The sequence below is a fragment of the Mandrillus leucophaeus genome, unplaced genomic scaffold, assembly GCF_000951045.1.
Source record: "Mandrillus leucophaeus isolate KB7577 unplaced genomic scaffold, Mleu.le_1.0 Scaffold81, whole genome shotgun sequence".
NCBI classification, from domain to species: domain Eukaryota; kingdom Metazoa; phylum Chordata; class Mammalia; order Primates; family Cercopithecidae; genus Mandrillus; species Mandrillus leucophaeus.
The window spans coordinates 3,209,623-3,233,622 of record NW_012108808.1 but is presented as its reverse complement, the minus strand read 5'-3'; positions in this window follow the sequence as shown (position 1 = coordinate 3,233,622).

Genomic DNA, 24,000 nt, shown 5'->3' with positions numbered 1-24,000 from the left:
TTGGGTGAACAGACCAATATTATACAGCATTGTCTTGAAATTCAAGGTGAACAATAACAAGTTATATATGTGGTGGCTTATCTTGCTGTTAATAATATTATATTCTAGGCAGCATATATAAATATATCTCAGTATCACATAACTATTATTTAATCTTTTGTTTCGTCAAAAGCTACAATAAAAATGTTAAAAATTTTTATTAGAAAAGCACCAGTGCCTTAGCAACGATTGAGTTTGGAATTGTAGTTGACTGCAGAAACTTAACTCTAAACTTAGAGTTAACTCTTACCTTAGGTCAGACTCTTGGATTTTTCACTACACCTTTCTCTTTTCTGAGGCATTTCAGATATCCCACTGATATGAAAATACCAACTTTCCCAGGACAGTTCAGCTAACGGGCACTTTTAGCTATGTCTCTGTTTAGTTGCTTGATTGATATTCCTTGCTATACTCACACCTTTGTATTAAAGAAAAAGATGCCAAACACAAAACAAAATTAGACAGGAGGACTCTGATTCAGATTTACAGAAATTTCCCATTTAGGTTGGTAGAGAAAACAAAAATTCACAGAATGTTATTTCAAAATGAAAAATTATGGGAGTGAGATTCATGTAGCACAAAGTGCTTAGGGATGCAAGTAAGGGGAATTATAATAATAAGATTTGTTTTGAGAGAAACAGTTTAATGTAGGAGGTGCAGAGTGAGTAAAATGTAGGGCTTGGTTTAGCAGAGAAGAGGGGAGAGAATATTCCATGTTAGAGAACTGAACTGTCATAATGGAAAATTGCATTGACTCTCATGATGAAAACAACAAATTCTCTTAATAAATCATGCATCACAGCTTGCTTTTGAGCAACCATATGAGATTTTTCAGCATGTTTTCTAGGAAACATATTTTGATGGGTTGTATAAGCTGTGGTGAATCTCAGGGAGGAGGGGGATACAAGTGGGAAGAAAAATTTGAAAGGTGTTATAGCAAGTTGGCATGCAAGATTGAGGACATGCTCCAGGCTATGGCTGGGAAAATAGAGGGGGCAAAGGACAATCTCTAGCCATCCCTTACTTGTTCAGATCATTTGAAAGCTCCCAATAGTTCTCATGAATTTCAGTTTCAACTTTCATTAAAATTTTCAATCAACATTATGTCATAAGAATGATATAAGATGTCAATTCTTTAATATTTTATTTCTAAAAGAGATAATGGGAAGATTACTGCTTTACATGCCACTCACTGGGTGAAAGAAACATGTAATAGGTTTCTACTTATTTTCAGTAAAATGAATTATTTTCTAATGACTTGTCATTATTATTATTACTATCATTATTAAGCCAGGGTCTCATTGTGTTACCAGGCTGGAGTGCAGTGGTGTGGTTATAGCTTATTGCAGTCTCAAACTCCTGGGCTCAATCTTCCTCCCTTTGCTTCCCATGTAGCTAGGACTACAGGTGTGTGCCACCATGTCTGGCTAATTTTTTTTACTTTTTGTAGAGATGCAGTTTTGCTATGTTGCCCAGGCTATCTCGAACTCCTAGCCTCAAGTGATCCTCCTGATTGGGAAGCTTTTGTTTGCACAGACTTACATGCATCAGTTTTAGAGAAGAATGATCAGTGTCCAAATTAATCCTTAACAAAATGTTATTGTCCATATGGAAGTAAGCTTATGTAATTCCTAATACTTATAAAATAACATAAAATGTTCAAGACAAATAAGATAAAGGGACAAAATCTGTTGGCAGGAATAAGTTTGTGAATTCATCAAGAGCCTGGAAATAGAATTCGTTCCTAAAAATAGAATCCATAAATGAAAAGTCAGAAGTTTTCTGGAACTGATAACAGACTGTGGGTTTTTTTTTGTTTTGTTTTGTTTTTTTTTTTTTGACATTTGAGATCTTTCTGATATCCATTGTACAGATTTCTTGTTAACATTTTTTTGAACAGTACTGGTTACTCATATTTTTCTCTCAACAAATCATTTTCTCTCTGAATAATACTTTTTCACTGGGGAGACATGATATTCCAGGAATGAGGAGGCAGGATATTTGTGTGTGTGATATAGCCAGACGTTCAAATATAGCTGAACAAGTTAAGGGGCATGGATACAGCTGAATTACAGTTCCCAATGGTCTGCCTTTTTAGATTTGTCCATCATTCTATGATAATGAGCAAAACGATCTATATGCCTTTTACGTTAAAGTTAATAAAAAGACTTCATAGACATTATTCCTTCTTTTCTGTGGTTTTGAATGGACTACACCATGGATGTGTTGATACATTGTCATCACTTTGCCTATGGAACTAATATGAAAGCTTTGGAAGTGTCATGTCAGCTTTTCCTGAACTTTTCATTAGTCTTTGTCTTTGTTTAAATGCCACTGATGGGTTCATTGGGTTGAGTAGAAATACTCTCACAGAAATGAGTTCATTGCCCTTTTGGTTGGAAAGACAGGAAAATGCCCATGATCACTCATCCACAGAATTCTCCCTTAGCCTCTCAATCTGAAAACTCCTACTTCTGACCCTGTTCCATCAGATTTGATAACAGGGAATGGTGGTTCTCTGTTTTCTCCTTAGCTAATGTTGACTCTTTTGTGGCTCCTCCACTCATGCCAAGGCTCCATCTCCCCTCCAACTCCACTGTACACAACCAAACCATCACTGCAAGCACTCACCAGAACATGGTTGGCACTGGCAGAGAAGATCAGCACAGAAAACTCACAGCGATTTCCTAGCCTAGTTTTCCAGGGTAATAATATAATGAACAAAGAGAGATTTTCAGGAGGATAGGCTGTCATTGCTTCAAAAATTTATCTGAAACTTCTTTAGAAATGCAGAAAATTGCATATTCTTTTTTCAAAGGAAGACAAATGTATAGTATATTTTAGAAAGATGTTCATCAAAAAATATTTTTAATGTTTACATTTGCTGCTTACAATATACACTCCATTTATCTGTCAAATTCCTGCAAATGAAATGGCTTATTCCCCACATGGAAAAATAAATGAATCATTACTATAAACAGATAAATATAAATAAATACTCTATACGTAAGAAAAAGGAGAACATTGAAGGGCACCTGTATTTCTATTTTTGCTCATTCTGATAGAGTATAGAATGTATATATATATATACTCTTTTTCATGTCCAGAGGTTGATGGAATATAGGAGTACTTCCTAACACCCATCCCATTCACATTTGATCTTAATAATAAAAGAAAGCCCTTTTCTCTCTCACTACCTTTCACAGGTCAAGGGCCTATTTTTGCCTTTGAAAGAAAGAAAGGGCTGCCTCTGAAACTCTGCAATGTGTTGCCTGGGTTTTATGACCAGTTGCCACTTCCCCAGCAAGTATGCTTCAGGTTGTGCTAAGATAATATAGTAAGTAATATGATAATAATATAAATACAGTAGTATAATAAATAGTCAAAGCTAGATAGCAAAAAGAGAGATTTGGCTCAAGCATATGTTAGTTAGTTGTGCAAGTAACTTGACAGGTATCTCTTCACTCTGATGTTTCTAAAAGATACTGCATTTATTTGCACTTTAAAACAGATAATGTAATTTAAGGGAAATTTTGTGGTAGTGATTATTTTGTTTCTTAGACCCATCTCTATCTCTAAGAAATATTACACAAATCTGCCTATTTTTAATTTTAATGGACTATATTTTTAGAGCAGTTTTAGGTTCATAGCAAAATTAAGAGGAAGGTACAGAGAGATTTTCTATATATACCCTACCTCCATACATGCATACACTTCTCCATTATTGGTATACCCTAGTAGAGGGCACATTTGTTACAATTAATGAATATTCATTAACAAATAATTATCACCAGAGTCCATAGTTTACATTAGGGTTCACTCTTAGTGTTATGTGCTTTATGAGTCTGGAGAAATCCATAATTACATGTATCCACCATTATACCGTAGAGTACCCTCCAGAGTACTTTCATTACCTAAACATCATCCCTCCCACCCCCTTGACCCTTGGCAACCACTAATCTGTTTACTGCCTCCAAAGTTTTGGCTTTTCCTGAATGTCACACAGTTGTAATCATACAGCATATAGCCATTCCACATTGGCTTCTTTCACTTAGGAATATGCCTTACTAAGTTTGCATAACTTGCCTCCATGTTTTTCATGGCTTGATAGCTCATTCTTTTGAGTGATTAATAATATTCCATTGTCTACATGTACCATAGTTTATTCGTCCTTTTACCAACTCAGTGACATCAGGGTTGTTTCCAGCTTTTGACAATCATAAATAAATTTGGGGTAAACATTCATATTCTGGTTTCTGTGTGGACAAAAGCTTTCAATTCCTTTGGGAAGCACAATTGCAGAATCCTATGGTAAATGTGTGTTCGTTTTATAAAAAATTGTCATGCTATCTTTTGACAGGGCTGTTCCATTTTTGCATTCCCAACAATGAATGAGAGATTCTGCTGCTTCGCATCCTCTTCAGTATTTGGTGTTGTCAATGTTCTGGATTTTGGCCATTCTAATAAGAATGTAGCATCTCACTGTTGTTTCCATTTGTATGTATCTGCTGACATATGATGCAGGACATCTTTTTGTATACTTTATTGTCATTTGTATATTTTCACGTGTTCTTTAGAAATGTTCTGTGTAATGTTCAAGTATTTGGGGATTTTCCAGTTATCTTTCTGTTATTAATTTTTAGTTAATTCCACTGTAGTCAGAGAGCAGACTTTTTATAATTTCTCTCTTTTTCCTTTTTAGAGACAAGGTCTTATTGTGTCATCCAGGCTGGAGTGCAATGGCACAATCAGAGCTCACTGAAGGTCCAACTCCTGGGCTCAAGTGATCCTCCTGCGTCAGCCTCCTGAATAGGTACAGCTACAGGCATGTGTCACCATATGATTTCTATATTTTTACCTTTGTAAAGGTAGGTTTTGTTGCCCAGAATACGATCTATCTTGGTGAATGTTCCATGTGAGCCTGAGAGAAAAGTGCATTTGCTGTTGTTAAAGAAGTAGCATATAGCTGTTTGTTATATTAATTTGGTTGATAGTATTGTTGAGTTCAACTAAAACCTTACTTATTTTCTGCCTCTTGGATCTAATCATTTCTGATTGCAAGGTGTCTAAGCTTCAACCACATTAGTGTATTCTATTTCTCCTTATAGTTTTATTAGTTTTTGCCTCACATAGTTGGATGTTTTGTTGTTAGGCACATAAATGCTAAGAACTGTTGTGTTTTAAAAAAATAATTGACTCTTTTATTATTGTGTAGTATCCCTGATAACTTGACTTGCTCTCACGTTAGCTCTGAAAGTAACATAGCTACATCTGCTTTATTTTGATTAGTGTTAGTATGACATGTCTTTCACCATCCATTTACTTTTAATATGTATATCTTCATTTTAATAAAGTGAATTTCTTTCAGACAACATATGGTTGGGTTTTATTTTTTTATCCATCTGACACTTTCTGTCTTTTAATAGGTCTGCTTAGATCATTTGTGTTTAAAATGATTGACAAATAAGTTTCATATCTAGCATATTTGTTATTGTTTTCTATTTTGCCCTTGTTTATTGTTCCTAATATTTTATCTTCTACTCTTTTTTTATGCCTTTTGTGATTGTATTTAAGCATTTCACTGATTTAATTTTCTCTGCTTTCTGAGAATATCAGTTGTACTCCTTTTTCTCATTAACTTTTTTGGTGGTTACCCTAGAGTTTTCAATGTACATTTACAACGAATCCAAGTCTACTTGCAAATAACACTATACTGCTTCACAGGTAGTACAAGCAAATGAAATAATCCTAATTCCTTTCTCTCACAACTTGTTTCATTGCTGGCATTTATATATAAGCACACTTAAGCATATATATAATATGCACATAATAAAATACACAAATACATTGTTGTTAATATTTTGAACAAACTAAATTGTTAGATGAATTAAGATAAAGAAAAATAAAAGTTTTAATTTTATATTTATATATTTATTCTTTGATACTCTTCCTTTTCGATGTAGATCTGAATTTCTTACCCATATCATTTTTCTTCAGTTGAAAGAAAATTTTAAAATATTTCTTGTGAGGTGGGTCTACTGGCAACAAATTCCCTTAATTGTGTTTGTCTGAGAAAATCTTTATTTCTCCTTTACTTCTGAAGAATAATTCCTCAGGATACAAAATTCTAGGTTGGTGAGTTTTTTTTTTCTCCCAGAACTTCAAATATTTGATGCCACTCTCTTCTTACTTTCTGAGAAGTCAGATATAAATCTTATCATTCATCCTCTATAAGTAAGTTATTTCTTTCCCTTCTAGTTCCTTTTAGAATTTTTCTTGCTCTTCTAATCTTCTATAATTTAAATATGATACTCCTGGATACAGGATTTTTGGTTTTTTGTTTTGTTTTGTTTTTTATTTTTGGTATTTATCCTGCTTTATGTTCTCTAAGCTTCCTGGATCTGTGATTTGATATCTGATATTAATTTGAGGAATTCTCAGTCATTAGTTTTTCAAATACTACTTTTGTTCCTTTTTTCCTTTTTTTGCCCTTCTGGTTTTCCCATTATATGTACATCTTTTATAGTTGTCTCATGGTTCTGTACTTTTTTTAGTGTTTTTTTCTCTTTGCTTTTCAGGTTTGGGGGTTATACTGAGCTATCCTCAATCTCAGAGATTCTTTTTTCATCCATATTCAGTCTATTAATAATTCCATCAAGGCATTCTTAATTTCTGTTACAATGTTTGTTATCTTTATCATTTCTCTTTTACTTTTTCTTAGAATTTCCATGTTTATTTTTATATTGCTCCCTTGTTTGTGCATTTTGTCAACTTTGTCCATTAGAACTCTTAGCATAATGGCCATAGTAGTTTTATATTCCTGCTCTGATAACATCCTCACCATATCTGAGTATGGTTTTCATCCTGGTTCTGTCTTTTCAAATGGTTTTCTGCCTTTTAGAAAGACTTGTAAATTTTTCATAATATTAGGACACAATGTACTGGTTAAAACAAATGGCTGTATATAGGTGCTTAGTAATGCAGAAGCAATGTGTGGGGGAAGAAGAACATTCTTTAATTCCATGAAGTGTTCCAGTCTTTTAGATATCCTGTGCCTTTGGACTGTGAACTTCACACAGTCTCTTAGTTTTCTCCCACCATCCCCCCAGGTGGAAAAGGATGACTAGAATGGGTAGAATTTGGGTGTTTTTCTATTTCCAAATGGCAGGTGAGAGGGGACTGGAGTAGAGTATTTTCCTTCCTTCAGGTGGAAATCTAGAATCAGCTGAAATTAGATATTTTCCTCTCCCAGGTAAGGTAGGCTGTAATAAAACCACAGCACGGGTCAGGCGCTGTGACTCACGCCTGTAATCCCAGCACCTTGGGAGTCCAAGGTGGGCAGATCACGAGGTCAGGAGTTCGAGACCAGCCTGGCCAACATGGCAAAACTCTGTCTCTACTAAAAATACAAAAATTAGTCAGTGTGGTGGCAGGCGCCTGTAATCCCAGCTACTCAGGAGTCTGAGGCAGGAGAATCGCTTAAACTCGGGAGGCATAGATTGCAGTGAGCCGAGATGACACCACTGCACTCCATCCTGGGCGACAAGAGTGAGACTCAGTGTTGGAAGAAAAAAAAATCCACCATGACAGACTCTGTTTAAATAGATTCTCACGAGAGCAACCTTGCTAAGAAGAACAGAATGCTTTGCATTTTACAAAATGGTTCCTTTTCCCCTCTGTCCGCGAGAAGCATAAGGAAATTTTTCTCCAATATTCACTGTGAGATTCTGGTAGAACTCCTGGAGGTAAAACTCACAAAAGTGTGAGGGCTCCCATCAATAGGTCCCCCTGGATTTTTTTTACTCTTAACATTTGCCCATACTGATCCTCCAGCAGCTCATCTATTAGAGTTAGGTTTTTCTAATCCAGTTAGGTTTTTCTAATCCAATTCCTATGGAGGTTTCTGCTCATGGGTTCCTTCTCCAGCGAGCTGTGATTCCCTGCATATGCCTTTCGTTGTCTCCAGTTTTGGGGGCAGTGGTTTATCTTGTGACCTCACTCCTCGTAGGAATCTAGGAAGAGCTGTTGATTAAGTTTTTCAGTTTTATACTTGTTAGCATGGATTGGAGAGCTCTAAACTTCTTCCATGACAGACCAGAGACTAGAAGTTCAAATCTGTCTATTTATAAGACAACTGTCTTTGGAATTATTAAAGATATGTATGGGGATGATGCTGCCAATGCACGTCACTGCTAGCATATTTTGCACATTTAATTAATGGTTATTCTCTTCATTCTCCTCAAATATAAAGATTGCTTAATCAATGTGGTTTAATTCCAAGGGGAAATATAGTTAGACTTTTTGCCTCATCTTAAAGCATTATTCCTGTCACTGACCATATTCCCTAGAAGGAGATTTTAGAAATTAATTATTATGACTGACACAACATGACTGTTGCAGATGACAATAATAAAGCCAATTAAAAACAGCTCAAGAAAAGGATACACATACACACACACACACACACACACACACATACACACACACACACATATATAAAATTAAATTAGTTAAGAAAACAATTCAAAATTCCTTACTAACTTTCCCCTAATTTTGTCTCTTTGACAGAATCAGGTCACGTGCCCCACATCCCAGCTGAATTCTGAGAATGAGAATATTTTGCTTTTCATCTCCTATAATGCTCTAAATTGTAAGCTTTATTTTATACTTACTTCTTATTGGGTCAACTTGGTATATTTTGGATGACAAATCTCTACTCAACTGATCTATTCACGGATATTTTATTTTTTTATTTTTTTACTCAAGTAATTGGTAAGTACCAGATACTTCTGTAGGTGCCACGGACAACATAATACTAAAAATAAAACTCCTGTCTTCATGAAGTTTATATACTTGTTGAGAAGACAGGTAATCAAGAAAGAAAGAAAGAGAGAAAGAAAGAAAGAGAGAGAGAGAAGGAAGAAAGGAAGGAAAGAAGGAAGGAAGGAAGGAAGAAAGAAAGAGAAAGAAAGAAAAAGGAAGGAAGGAAGGAAGAAAGAAGGAAGGAAAGAAGGAAGGAAGGAAGGAAGGAAGGAAGGAAAGAAGGAAGGAAGAAAAGAAGGAAGGAAGGAAGAAAGAAGGAGAAAGAAAGAAAAAGGAAGGAAGGAAGAAAGAAGGAAGAAAAGAAGGAAGGAAGGAAGGAAGGAGAGAAGGAAGGAAGGAAGGAGAAATGCCATTTTAGAGACAATGGTCAGGGAACACTTCTCTGAAGAGGCAGTATTTCTACAGGGTTATGATTATCTTTAAACATAAGAAGCCTGGTCCACTTCAGTGACTGTAGATATTCTTAGATCTCAGTTCTTTAAAAAAGCAAACTGCTATGAGGATACATTATCTTTTGTTCCTTTCACCTTTTTCTCTATGACTTGAATATTGCTGCAGCAGCTCTCATCTTGGGAGCATGAAGGAAATGTCACAAGAATGCAGCCTTGGCATTGTTTAAGCTGCTGAACCAACTCCCAAAACTGCTTACCATTAGTTTTCTTGTTATATGAAAAAGTAATTTAACTAGTTAAGCCACTGAGAATATAACTTTTGGCTACTCACCACCAAATTTAGTCCTAACTGACAAAGCAGTATCAATGTCTTTGTTTAGTCTGTTCCTCCATCTGAAATACTGGCCTTTATCTGTAGAAAGACAAATTTCCATACTTGCTTTTCTACACTTTTATTTTCTTAAGTCTAGTTAAAGTAATAAATTATCTCCATCTTTCTACATTCAATTGTCAATTTTGAATAATTATCTTAGTTAACATCTCAGCAGCAGTTTGTAGTTATTCCCCTCTAATTGAAATACATCTTTCTTCTAATTTCTAATTAAGTGGCTATTTTTTCTCAGTGTCTTTTGCTGAATTCATTTACCAACTTCTCAATTTTTTTTTTTTTTTTGAGATGGAGTTTTGCTCTTGTTGCCCAGGCTGGAGGGCAATTATGTGATCTTGGCTCACCACAACCTCCGCCTCCCATGTTCAAGCGATTTTCCTGCCTTAGCCTCCCGAATAGCTGGGATTAGAGGCATGTGCCACCACGCCCGGCTAATTTTGTATTTTTAGCAGAGACGGGGTTTCACCATGTTGGTCAGGCTGGTCGCGAACTCCCAACCTCAGATGATCTGCCCGCCTTGGCCTCCCAAAGTGCTAGATTACAGGCATGAGCCACCACACCTGGCCACCAACTTCTCAGTGTTAAAGTGGCCTCAAAACTCAGTCTTCTGGTCTCTTCTTTTCATTATCCATGGTCTCTCTCTTTGTGAACACCTTTGTTCCTGTACCTTTAAATATTATAGATTGATAATGGCAAATTGATATCTTCAGACTTTATCACTAGACTGTAGCTCTCTAAATTCATACTGTTGATGCCTACAGTACATCTGAACTAGGATGTCTCAATAGTTTGTCTCAGAGGGAATTTTTGCATTTCACCCTTTACCCACATCTCCCTTGGTCTTCACATGTCATTACACGGTTTTAACTTATCTGTCATAAGGGGAAGGTCTTCTTTCCCTCATCCTCATTTCTGTGTAATTAAATATGCATTTCTTTTAAGATTATATTTTATGCCCTACAGCTTCTCATCATTTCCATCCCTACCACTTCAGTTCAAACCACCATTATCTTTCATCTGAGCAACTGAAAAAATCCTTCTAACCATGTTTAATCTTGACATGTACAGTTCATCTCTACTCAGGACCCAGAGACAAACCGGAATAAAGACAAATCAGATTATTTCCCTTTTCTATTCAAAACTTTCTACTGAGGGTTTACCATAATACATTTATATGATAGTCAAATACTTCTCATTAGCACTGCGTGCTCCACGCAGTCTGAAACCTGCCTACTTCCGCAATCATATCTACTCCCACTCTTCAGCTCGCATCACTGCAGCCATATAGACTGTCTTGGTGTTTCTAGAACATAGGTTTTCTTCTTCTTTTTTTTTTTTTTTTTCATTTTAACATCACTTTAAGGCCATTCCTTTGCTCTTCTTTGGCCCTCAGACAAACATGCTCCAAATACTTTCATTCTGATATTTTCTTTTCAGTTCAAAAGTCACTCTACTCAAGAAGGTCTTTCTGATTGCCCTAACTGAAATACAATTATAGGTCCCTTTTTCACCCTGTAACCTGCTTTGTTTTGTATAGACTGTATCAACTAAACTGTAGCTTAGGTACTATATCACTTGTTTGTTGACTATGTTCTCCACTAGAAAATGATCTCAATGAGGATAGGAACTTCTCTACCTTTTTCTATATGAGTGCTTTGGATAGTATCTGATCAGATACATTATAGGCAATTAATGCTTTTAGACTAAGAGTGAACCAAAGTGCTTAAAATTCCTTGAAGAATTGCACAAAACATTATTGGGATCTAAAACCTGGGAAATTTTCCTTTCTAATGATTATTTTAATGTACTTTTTAAGATAAATATTTTTCATATTTACCTATTCCAAATTTTTGGTTTTCTAGTAATTAATGTCTGCTTTTGTCTTCATTAATATCTTATTTCTATATTCTTTACATACAAATTCACTTCTTTAATAAATAGGCAAAAGTAAAATGCCCTGAGGGATGAAGAAATTATGATATGTAAATGTATAGAAATGATTTATAGAAATTATAAATTGGTGTTTAAAATCATTTAATGATAATAAAAATGGTTAATGGCAAATTATATAGTCAATGAGTAATTCAGAGTCTGATATATTTTCCAAACACAAAAATCTTGAAAAGCATTATGAACAGTATTTATGTATATTGTGTGATTTTAAAGACATCTTCATTATCTTCTTTATAATTTTCATATTGCCCAACTTTTCAATAATCAATATGTATTATTTTACAATCAGGAGAAATAAAGCAGTCACTGATTTTTCTAAAAAAAATTATAAAAAGGAAAATGTAAAACAGCATTACCTCCATCGAGTTTTACTCTCTGAAAAATATTAATTTGCTTTTAGACTATGTAATTTAAAAAACATAATGAAATAGAAATAAGTACATTTCATTTGGATGCAAGGAAAAGTATGCCTGTTAATGATAAAACAATATCATCTGCTAAAATAACAAGGTTAAGGACTTAGAGGTATCAAATGGCCAGGTAGATAATAGATAATTTCCGAATGGTAACTCACAGCTTTAGTTACTTTTCTTTGGTAAACATGATCATAGGCACAAAGGTTCTGGTGACTTGTGTGCTTTTTTTTTTTAATGTGTTCGTATTTTAGACTTTGCAGGTTGCTTTTCATACATTATCTCTTAAACTGTGAGAAAGGTATTTTTACAATTGATAGAGGCAGGGGACAGACAAATGCCTAGGAAATAGGGAGGGCCCGTGGAGAAAATCCGACCTGCCCCACAAGTGTTCACACCAGATGTTTTTGTGCAGATAAGGGAGCCAGTGCAGGGTCTTGCCTGGGCATGTCCACAACGAACCAGAGACGCACATGCACTAGAGGAATGGGGTAGAGCCACCACGAATTTGCGCTGTATGCTGGGGGAGGAGCCTGGCCTCATCGACTCGTGTGTGATGGCCTGGAATTCAATTTGTGAGGTGGAAACCTGAGTGCAGGACTGCTCTTTTTGTTGAGAGCTTTCCTTTTGCTTAATCAGCTCTGGGCTGGTCACTTAGGCTCACACGTGTAATCCCAGCACTTTGGAAAGCCAAGGCAGGCAGATCACCTGAAGTCTGTTAAGTCCATTTGTTCCAAGGTGTAGTTTAAATCCATCGTTTCTTTGTTGACTTTCTGTCTTGATAACCTGTTTAGTGCTTGGAGGCTTTGTTCATATTTTCTTATTCTTTTTTCTTTTCTTTCTTGTATTGGGTTAGTTCGAAGTCCTTGTCTTCAAACTCTGAATTTCTTCTACTTGTTCAATTCTATTGCTGAGACTTTCCAGAGCATTTTGCATTTCTAAAAGTGTGTCCAAAGTGTCCTGAATTTTTTTATTTTTTATTTTTTATTTTTTTTCTTTAAGCTGTCTATTTCCATGAATATTTCTCCCTTTACTTCTTGTATAATTTTTTGGATTTCCTTGCATTGGGCTTTGCCTTTCTCTGGTCCCTCCCTGATTAGCCTAATAACTAACCTTTGAATACTTTTTCAGTTAAATCAGGGATTTCTTCTTAGTTTGGATCCATTGCTGGTGAACCAGTGTGATTTTTGGGGGATACTGAAGGGGCTTGTTTTGTTATGTTACCAGGGTTGTTTTACTGGTTCCTTCTTGTTTGGGTAGGCTCTGTCAGAGGGAAGGTCTAGGGCTGAAGACTGTTGTTCAGACTCTTTTGTCCCATGGGGTATTCCCGTTATGGAGTACTCTCCCCCTTTTCCTATTAATGTGGCTTCCTGTGAGCCGAACTGCAATGACTGTTGTCTCTCCTCTGGGTCTAGTCACCTAGCAAGTCTACACAGCTCCAGGCTGGTACTGGGGGTTGTCTGCACAAAGTCATGTGAACCATCTGTGGGTCTCTCAGCTGTGGATAGCAATGCCTGTTCCAGTAGAGGGGGCAGAGGGTGCAATGGACTCCATGAGGGTCCTTAGCTTTGGTGGCTTAATGCTCTATTTTTGTGCTGGTTGGCCTCCTGCCAGGAGGGGGCGCTTTCCAGAAAGCATCAGCTGCAGTGTGGAGAGGGACCAGTGGTGGGCGGGACCCTAGAACTCCCAAGATTATATGCCCTTTGTCTTATATACCAGGGAGGATTATATACTGGGTTATTTACCGTGGAGGATAGGGAAGGACCCTCGGGTGAGAGCAGGGCTAGGTGTGTCTGAGCTCAGAATCTCCTTGGGTCGGTCTTGCTGCAGCTGCTGTGGAAGACGGGAGTGAGATTCCCAGGTCACTGGAGTTGTGGATCTAGGAGGATTGTGGCTGCCTCTGCTGAGTCATGCAAGTTGTCAGGTAAGTGGAGGAAAGCCGGCAGTCACAGGCCTCACCCAGCTCCCATGCAAACTGAAGGGCCGGTCTCACTCCCACCATGCCCCCAACTGACAGCCCCGAGTCTGTTTCCAGGTGGAGGGCAAGAGGGGCTTGAAAACTTGTCTGAGACGATCTGCCTCCCAGCTGCCAGAGAAAAGGGCTTTAGCTCTTCCCCACCTATGGAGTCTGCACATCCTATTCACGCCCTCCCCCAAGTTCTGGCCAGGGGGCTTCTTGCCCCTTTCAAATTGTTACAGAGTTCAGCAAGAGAAGTGCTTCTACCTGTGGAGTTTTACCCCCTGATCCTCAGGCCGCCCTCACCATGGATCCCTGTGGCGCCAGGCAGGAATGGGCTGCTGGGGACCCAGTAAGCTCCCAGGGCCTTTCTGCTGCTGCTTCTCCCCCTGTATTTCACTCGGCTCTCTAACTTGACTCAGCTCCAGGTAACGTCGGAAACTTCTCCTGCAAACAGACCTTCAGCTTCTCCAGTGGGGTTGTGTGTTCGGGGGACGAGGGTCTCCCTTTCCCACTTTTGCAGCCGGGGCACTCACAGTATTTGGGGTGTCTCCCAGGTCCTGCAGGAGCAGGCCGCTTCCTTCAGAGGGTCTGTGGGTTCTCTCGGGATTGCTGGTTTGTTCTTGCAGTCAGTCTGGAGCTAAAATTCACAAAGTGAGCCTCCGGGTGCTGCTCTGTCCGGAGCTGCGATCTAGTCTTGTCTCCTGTCCACCACGATCCCAGAGGAGAAAGACAAATCTGATGAGTGGGTCATTAGTCCCCAGTTGCCTTGAAACTAAATAGTTTAAGTATTTTGACATGGACTACACACTCCCCATGATCTGCCCTCTATCTACTTCTCTAGATATTTCCAGTGGAATATAATAGCATGGAATGTAATAGCCTCTCAAGAAATATGGATTAAAAACATGAAAGAGATAAGGTGGTTTATCATTATATTTTGTGCCTAAGGAAACTGGTGTATAGAGGTTTTTTGCACAAGCTAAAGAACAAAGGTTGGACAGGGCCCAAACTGAGACTAATTCAAATATTTGCCTGCCTCCAAATTCAATCGTCTTCACCTCAATTCTCTGTTTCTGCATCTCAGATGTGTGTGTGTGTGTGTGTGTGTGTGTGTCTGTGTGTGTGTCTGTGTGTGTGTGGGTATGAATATGTGTGTGTGTTGGGGAGTGTGGGAAATGAGGGGTGGGAAGCAAAACAAAAAATGACCAATGAAACCACAGGAAAACAAAGAAAAAGTGATATATTCAGTCCTTTTGAAATAATCCAAATGGCAATGTTATCATTTGGTCCTGGCTTGAAAATCCAGCATGGCTTTTATAAAGCAATTTCCTACACGACATCAGCAATCAAATACTTAGTGATAGCATGCTGTGAATCCAAATGGGCACATCTAAACTAAAATGGCATGCATTTTAACATTATTTTACCTCTGCAAGTTGCTCTTCAGAATCAGAATAAACTAGTATTTCATTGAACAGAAAGCCTGCATGAAAGTGATATGTGGAACTCTTTTTTTTTTAAAGTAAGTTTTGCATTGCATAAATTGTCCTCTGCTGTATAATGAAAGCAATATAAAGTTACATCCATTCAATACAGATAATACTCAGGTTTATTACTGTTTTAAGAAAAAGAGCGTCTGCAGTTTCAAGCCAGTGATCACATCTGCAAACAATCACAAAGCAAATCTATTTCAGTGTACATCTCTTTGAAAGTGTGGGGATTATTAGATTTTACTGACTCTCAGAATCATTTGGTTGGAATTACAGTTTATGCACAAAGCCCTACCACTGACAGGTAGAGAAGCATCATACAAACCAAAGCGCACAATTAGATATCGATGATTATGATTTCTGAGCCACTTGTGTATTCTGAAAGTAAATACTGCTATTATACCATCAATATCAGCAATTCTTTTGCAGTACGTAATGACAAAAGGATATGTTACAAGACTATAAGGAAAACATCAAACTAGTTCCAGCTTACTCCATTTATTCCACATGCATAAATGTATTCTGTTTAGTGAAACGTTTAGAGTTATTCCCAAAACACCAATGGACTTTTAAGTAGAACTAATAAAGTACATTAGATTCCACATAAAGAAAATAGATAATATTAAAATATAAGTAATTATACCTGCAACAGTTTTCTAGAATTTAATAGCATAAGGTTAGACAATGAAGGCCCCAAAAGCACACAATAGAACTATCATATCCATATATATCTGATTATATTAATGTAACCAAACAGTCATCTCTTTGCATGCTCTCCAAACTTCTAGCTTTGTAAAATCATTTCCTTTCATTGTATGTATGAAAACTCTCAAGGGCTTTATAATTCTACTAATGAGCTCTTGCTTCAATTTTCTCCATTCTTTGAGTGTTTTATATCACTGATTCTCTGCACATCTGATCAATCTGTCTCTGACCTGCACCAACACATACCTGGACATAAGCCCTTTATATTTAATTTTACAAAGCAATATGTAAAATATTAATAAATATACTTAATTTGAACAAAGCTACATGTGAGCGAATTCCATACCTTGTGGTTTTACTTGAAATTTGGAGGTAACAGTGAAAATTTGCACAGGAACACAGTATATCAACAAGAGAATGGAACACGTAACTTAGAATTGAGTATTGAACTTCATTCTCCTTATTGCTTTCTAGTCACTGCAACATCCAGAATTTGCCATTCTTTTGCAATATGTATTTTTCTTAAAGAAACATGAAATGATAGATATTTTGTTTCATAAGCTATGCTAAATTTGATTTTAAAAAAGTAGTCTGTTGGTTTAGCTTCAAAATATCAATTTATTTTGATCTGGGCTGATTGTAAACATGCCAATTTCAGGATAAATATATGCATATTTTAATATTTCTATGAAAATTATATTCTTGCATCTTAATAATCTCCCCCAAATTTGCATCAAGGTCACATTTTGTAAGTGTTATGCTGTCTGGAAACTTTTATTACTTAAAATATTTATAGCATGTGATAAGATTCAGTTTAAAAAGACCACTGGGCAACTTTTTTGTTCACTTTTAAAAATTTATAATTAAATATATAACTATAATTATCTTTTACAAAATTATAAAGCACTTTTTGTTACTGCTCTAATTCTTTGTTATCAGTGTAGTTACTTTACCACGGAAATGAGGGCATAGATGGGGTGTAAGAAGAAGGGGAGACTTTCCCCTAACTGAGTAGATGTGTTGTGAATTTGAGAGACGTTAACTTAGACCACATATTTTACACATCCCACTACCATCTAAAAAATACTCTCCAATTTTTTTTCCTATTTTTCTGCTTCATTTTCCAGAGATAATTATAACCTAGTTGCTCAATCTTGTGCAACTACCAGTACATTTATGATGCCTTGTAATATCATAAGCCAAGATCCAGTATTATGAGTTCAACAATCCATGGGTAATAACAGAATCATTTTCTTCTTCAGATAGGAATTTATCTTCACCCCACATTATTTTTATTTCTTAAATTTTCTATTACAGTTATGAAATACAGAGATCTGAGGATCATACTGTATTATTCCCACCTCTTTTCTCCTCTCCTTTTTTGTTTTCCAAAATAAATATTATTAAATCTAGAATATGGCCTTTCATGTCCAATAGGCAACTGTTTCATGTTCCTTCACGTCCTTCTCATTAACGTGCAGTAACATTATGATTGGTTTTCTTGCCACCAGTTTTGCTGTCAATACATTTCTAAGCAGTAACTCTGGTCATGCTACTACTTTACTTAAAACCCTTCAATCCGAAATCCAAACCTGTGCCAATGAAAATAATACCCTTTAATGTTTCTAGACCCCTTTTTGCCATGACTCTCTTTCACTCTGTGTTTCTGCAATACTGAACTCATCTCTCACATATCAAGGACATTGCATGCTCTGCTAACTATTCTTAGACTATCTTCTTCTCTTCCCTGTTTTTTTTTTTTTTTTTTTTTTTTTGATTTGGAGTCTCGCTCTGTCGCCCAGGCTGGAGTACAGTGGCCTGATCTCCACTCACTGCAAGCTCCGCCTCCCGGTTTCGCGCCATTCTCCTGCCTCAGCCTGTAGCTGGGACTACAGGCGCCCGCCACCATGCCTGGCTAATTTTTTGTATCTTTAGTAGAGCTGGAGTTTCACCATATTGGTCAGGCCTCAGGTGATCCACCCACCTCAGCCTCCCAAAGTGCTGGGATTACAGATGTGAGCCACTGCGTCTGGTCGGTGTCACACCCTTTCAAACAACCATATCTCTAGTGAACTAACACAGCAAGAACTCACTCATTACTGCGACGATGGCACAAAGCCATTCATGTGGGATCTAGTCACATGAACCAAACACCTCCCACTAAGTCCCACCTCCAACATTAAGGATTACATTTCAACATGAGATTTTGAGGGGATAAATATCTAAACTGTATGAACTGTGCTGTCATAAAGTTTCAAACAAAATGTCCTGTAAGTTCAGTCTGAGGAAAGATAATCTTCGTTTTGGGAGAATAGAATCATTTCATGGAAAAATGTCAAATGAGCTGTGGCTCCACAGATCAGAGGGATCTGACTAAGCAATGTTGAAGGACAGGGAGATGCATCATTGCAACATGATAAGGCAGGTAACAAATGGATATGTTTGATAAATAATAAACTGTCCTGTGTAGAATAAGATTTTTTTTTTTTTTTTTTTTTTGAGACTGAGTCTTGCTCTGTCACCCAGGCTGGAGTGCAGTGGCGTGATCCTGGCTCACTGCAACCTCCGCCTCTTTGGTTCAAGCAATTCTCTGCCTCAGCCTCCCGAGTAGCTGGGATTATAGGCACCTGCCACGACGCCCAGCTAATTTTTGTATTTTTAGTAGAGACGAGGTTTCACCATATTGGCCAGGCTTTCACCATCTTGGCCAGACAGGGTTTCACCATCTTGCACTCCTGACCTCGTGATCTACCCGCCTCAGCCTCCCAAAGTGCTGGGATTACAGGCGTGAGCCACTGCACCCGGGCTAGAATAAGATTTAGGATGTAATAGGAGAGGAAGTGGTAAAGCAGGTCTCAAATGTTTGGAAGGGCATTGTGATTGGTAGACTTGCAGATGCAGATGAACTGCTATTCTTTATTAATCTACAAGGGTATTAATCAGTGGCTGTAAGGATATTTCTGCTTTTTTAGAAGAAGATATTATCACTGAACAGTAATGGAGAGTGTTGATGGACCATGATGGGAAAGAATCGAGGATATCTGAGAGACAGGGAAATGGGTGGTGCATGAGGGAAATTTAAGGCAGAAACGTCAGTGGTCTACTTGGTTGGCAGAAGTGCACAATGAGAGTCAAGAATGTAAGAGATAAGTGAAGGCATCAAAAAAATCTGACAGTGAGCTTTTGGATCTCAATAGTGGGGAACTGAGAATCAAGACAACTCCAGCACCTTGGAGGAACTGGCCAACATATCAAGAAAAGCCTCTGGCATGGTCAATAAGGTAGGTTCCCAGTAACTAGAAGCTGGGTTATAAGAAATAAATATTAAAATGCTGACCTAGCAATGGTGAACACAGCAGTCCCTCCTTACCTGCAGTTTCCCTTTCTGCAGATTCAGTTATTGTGGTCAAAAATATTACATAGATAATTCTAGAAATTAATAATTCATAAGTTTTAAATTGTGCATTTTTCCTGAGTATTGTTAGAATTGTTCTAGTTTGCTATTAGTTATTTGTTAATCTCTTACTGTGCCTAGTTTAAATTAAACTTTATAATAGGTATGTCTGTATATGTGTTTATGCATATACGTATATAGAAAAAAAACAGTATATATAGAGTCCAGTACTATCTGTGGTATGAGGCATCCATGGGGGGTCTTGGAAAGTATCCCCCATGAAAAATGGGGACTATAGTATTCAGACACTGGTCTTGGTCTCCTGAAAGTCTTCCTGTTGAGCAAAGTGATTTAGTCAGAAACTTCAATAAACTTTGTAGGCTATAGATAGTTTCAGCTGTAAAGAAGGCCAAGTTGTTATTACAGATATTGAAATGCTTTATTCTGTGAATAGTAATTTGTTCTTTTTAATTCTGTCATTAACTAATGAAAGTTGTTTTGACAAAGAAAATCAAAGTGACACAGGATTTTTCCCAGCTTCTTTGTTGGGCTCACTGCAAGGGGCACCCCATCTACTCGGCCAGCTGGGCTGCATCTGGCTTGTGCTCTGGCCTGTGGCTCCTGTGGATGCCACAACCAAGCACTCAGCCCCTGGTGGAAGGGAGCATGTGAGTGAGTGTGGGGTACGACTGGCTGCTCCGAGTGCTGACACAGGAGCAGGATACATGCAGGACCCATGCTCAGACCAGGAGTGTCACCCTGAGGGGAACCTGGTGACACCCATTCAGGGGTGACCACCTGAAGCATAGGTGTTATAGTGGGCTACTTAGCTTTTTAAATTCAGCTGTCTGCAGAGTGATAGATGGTGGCATATCATCAGCTGAGTCAACCCTTTGCCCCATTCTGGCCTGTGGCTCTGGGACCAGCTTGGCCCCACCACTGCTTCCATTGAATTCATGGGGCAGCTGCCCTCTGCCAGTTAGGGCAGAGGGCCAGTGTTACTGCCTTTCTGGGTACCCGAGTTCAGTGGGTCCCAAGCTCTTGTACTGTGTCCAAGAAGAATGAGGTCATGCTGACAATTGAAGGGTGGTGAAGGCAGATAATTTTGTTGAGTGATGAAACAGCTCTCAGCAGTGAGAAGACAGGAAGATTGGGTTATCTCTCCTGAAGTGAGGAAATCTCCCCAATGTGGCTGAGTCTGGGGCTTTTATAGGCACAGGATAAGGGAGTGTGTGCTGATTGGTTTGTGAGTATGCAAAAACTTTAAGTGATGTTTAAGATGATAAAGTGAATAACTCATTGAATGACTTTTAGGATAACCAATTCTTTCATCAACATTCTTCCATCATCCACTACTCTGGCTAATCCTAAAAACTAGGAAACAGTCCTTTGCTTTTCATCTACAGTATGAACACCTCTATTGCATTTAGATGCACCCACACCAAGAAACCATGGGCAAGCATGCCTTTAGATACATACCAGTTACATTTTCACTGCAGGTGTGTGCTTCTTGTTATCTACATCACTGAATGTTATTTATTTTAAAATATATTTTACACAGTAAACATGTGCTGGTTCACAAAATGTTTTCTGTTCCAGTTACCTTCGTAAGTGCTTCATTCTATGAACCCACATTGATATACCACATACCCTTACTGCTTTAGTTGGTGATATTTTAAAAACTATATATTGCTCTTCCAAGTAGATTATATATTTTTACCTAGGACAGAGTAACAATGCTTGTATGTCCTTTTATCATGCCTTTTTAAACAATCATGTTTAAGTATAATTGACATACAATTTATCAATATTAAAGGTACAATTCAATGGAGTTGAAAAAATACATACAGTGATGTAACCAACACCACCACAATCATAAAATATTTTTAATTACCCCTTCCCCCATCCTAGCCCATGAAAACTACTGAGAAGTTTTCTGTCACTATAGTTTTGCCTCTTTCTGTAATTTCATATAATTAGAATCATAAAGTAGACATCATACAGATAGTCTTTTAGTCTGTAAGTTGGCATAATGCATCTGAGATTTATTCAGATTCTTGCATATCTCAGTATTTGTTCTCATTCACATACAAAAAAGAACTTCAACTTTAAACCTCATATCTATACAAATGAGTGATAGGTTTTTGAAGTATGCAAAACAAAACATAGAAAAAAACTTTAACCCAAAGATGTGTAGGGTTCTGAGTGAAGACACCAAACAAAATATCTACAAAAGGAAAATAAAATGGTAAATTGTATTTTCTCAAAATTGCTCTGTTAAAGACACTATATGAGAATAAAAAGACTAGCTGTAGACTGGATTATATTTTCAAAACACAGTACAGAGCTTTGTATCCAGAATATGAAGATTTTTAAATAATCAACAACAGAAGAATTTAAAAAATTAATTGAGAAAAAAACTGTAATAAACACCAAAATGATGACAAATAAGCATATGAAAATATGCTCAATGCCATGGCTATTAGGGAAATCAATACAAAAGCCATGATGAGCTGCCAATATATACATATTAGAAGGGTTAAAATAATAATAATAATAAAAGAACTAATAACAACAAATGCTGGAAGGTGTTAAGCAACTGGAGCTCTCATACATTGCTGGAGAAAATGGAAAATGCTATAGCCAATCCAAAAAATGGTTTGGCATTTTCTTATAAAGTTAAAAATATACTTGTCATATGACAGCAGTTTCACTCCTGGGTATTTGCCACAGAGGAATAAAAACGTGTTTACTAATGTGAAAGGAAAATAAATCTTGAGACCGCAAAACCACTAAGCCAAAGGGAAAAGTCAAGCTGGGAATTGCATGGGGCAAACCTGCCTCCCATTCTATTCCTAAATAAAATAGCTACAAAGATACAAAAGCTACCTGCCTCCCTCACAATTTTCCCACAAAGAAATTCCTTGTGGAAAAAGGACAGACAGAACTCAAAGTCATCCCTCTGCTCATGTGAGACAAATCCGTAGTCGATTGCTCCCTTTGGCCTATTGCTTCAACTAAGCCAGACTAAGACATTAGTGACTATTCCTGTAAATTCAGGAAAAAATATATTCAGTGAAATGCTAATCAGAAACTCAAAAGAATATAACAATTTGTCGCTTGCCTACCTATGGCCTGGAAGCCCCCTCTCAGCTTCAAGTTGTCCCGCCTTTCTGGACAGAGCAGGTATACATCTTACATGTATTGATTGATGTCTCCTGTCTCCCTAAAATGTATAAAACCTATCTGTGCTCTGACCACCTTAGGTACATGTTGTAAGGACCTCCTGAGGCTGTATCATGGGTGCATCCTCAAAACTTTGTCAAAATAAACTTTCTAAATTGATTGAGACTTGTCTCAGATACTCTTTAGTTTATACTAAAAACCCATGGACAAATGTTTATAGTACTATTATTCATAATTGCTTCAAGCCAAAAATAACTCAAATATCCTTCAACAGATAAATAGCTTAATAAACACTGGCATATCCACATAATGGAATAATACTGTGAAATAAAAAATGGAATGTATATTGATACACTCCCAACTTGGATGAATATCTAATGATTCACTCCCAACTTGGATGAATTAGAATCACTAATCTAATTAGTGAAACAAGGCAGTTTTGAAAGGTTTCATGCTGTATGATTTCATTTGTATGACAATCCCAGATAGATAAAACTATGGAAAAGGGCTCAGTGGATTCAAGGCATGGAGGTAGAGAAGGGTGTGGCTTTAAAGAGGGAGTAAGAGGAAGTTTTTGGTGTAATTGAATTGGTCTTTACCTTGATTGAGGTGGAGGAGGAATAAATCAAAATAAAATAAAAATAAAAACATGTATTAAACTTCATAGAACTATACAACAATGGAAGAAAAAGATAACTTTACTAAATAATAATGTAGGAAATAAATTGTTTTAAGAGCACATGTAAAACTTAAGGTGATTTTTTAGACATTCATATTATAAAATATTAATGCTATTAGTGATGTTACCATTTATGTGTTTAACAATGGTTAGGGAATTCATGGTCTAAGCCACCTCTGCATACCAGATACATATAAATTTGTCTGTGTCATTTGTCAACCTGATACAGGAATCTAGTATAAAAACAGGAAACTGGCAGAGTCTTTTGAGTATTTAAACTCCAGATCTTCATTATAATTAATACAGTGTACAGTAGCCCTTGTATAAGTAGGTAAAACATCTCAATTTTTATGAAGTTTATTGTTAGCACTTTAACCCAGTAGACACTTGGTAAAATATTTGATCTTTTGTATGTATGTTTATGTTCTAGACTTCTTATGGTTTGTTAATTTGTAAGAATTACCCTAGAGGTTTAAACACCAACTTTAAACAAATCAGTTAGAACACCAACTTTCTGATTCACATTTATGATTCTAGCTGTAAATTTCTTTTCTTTTTCTTTCTTTTTTTTTTTTTTT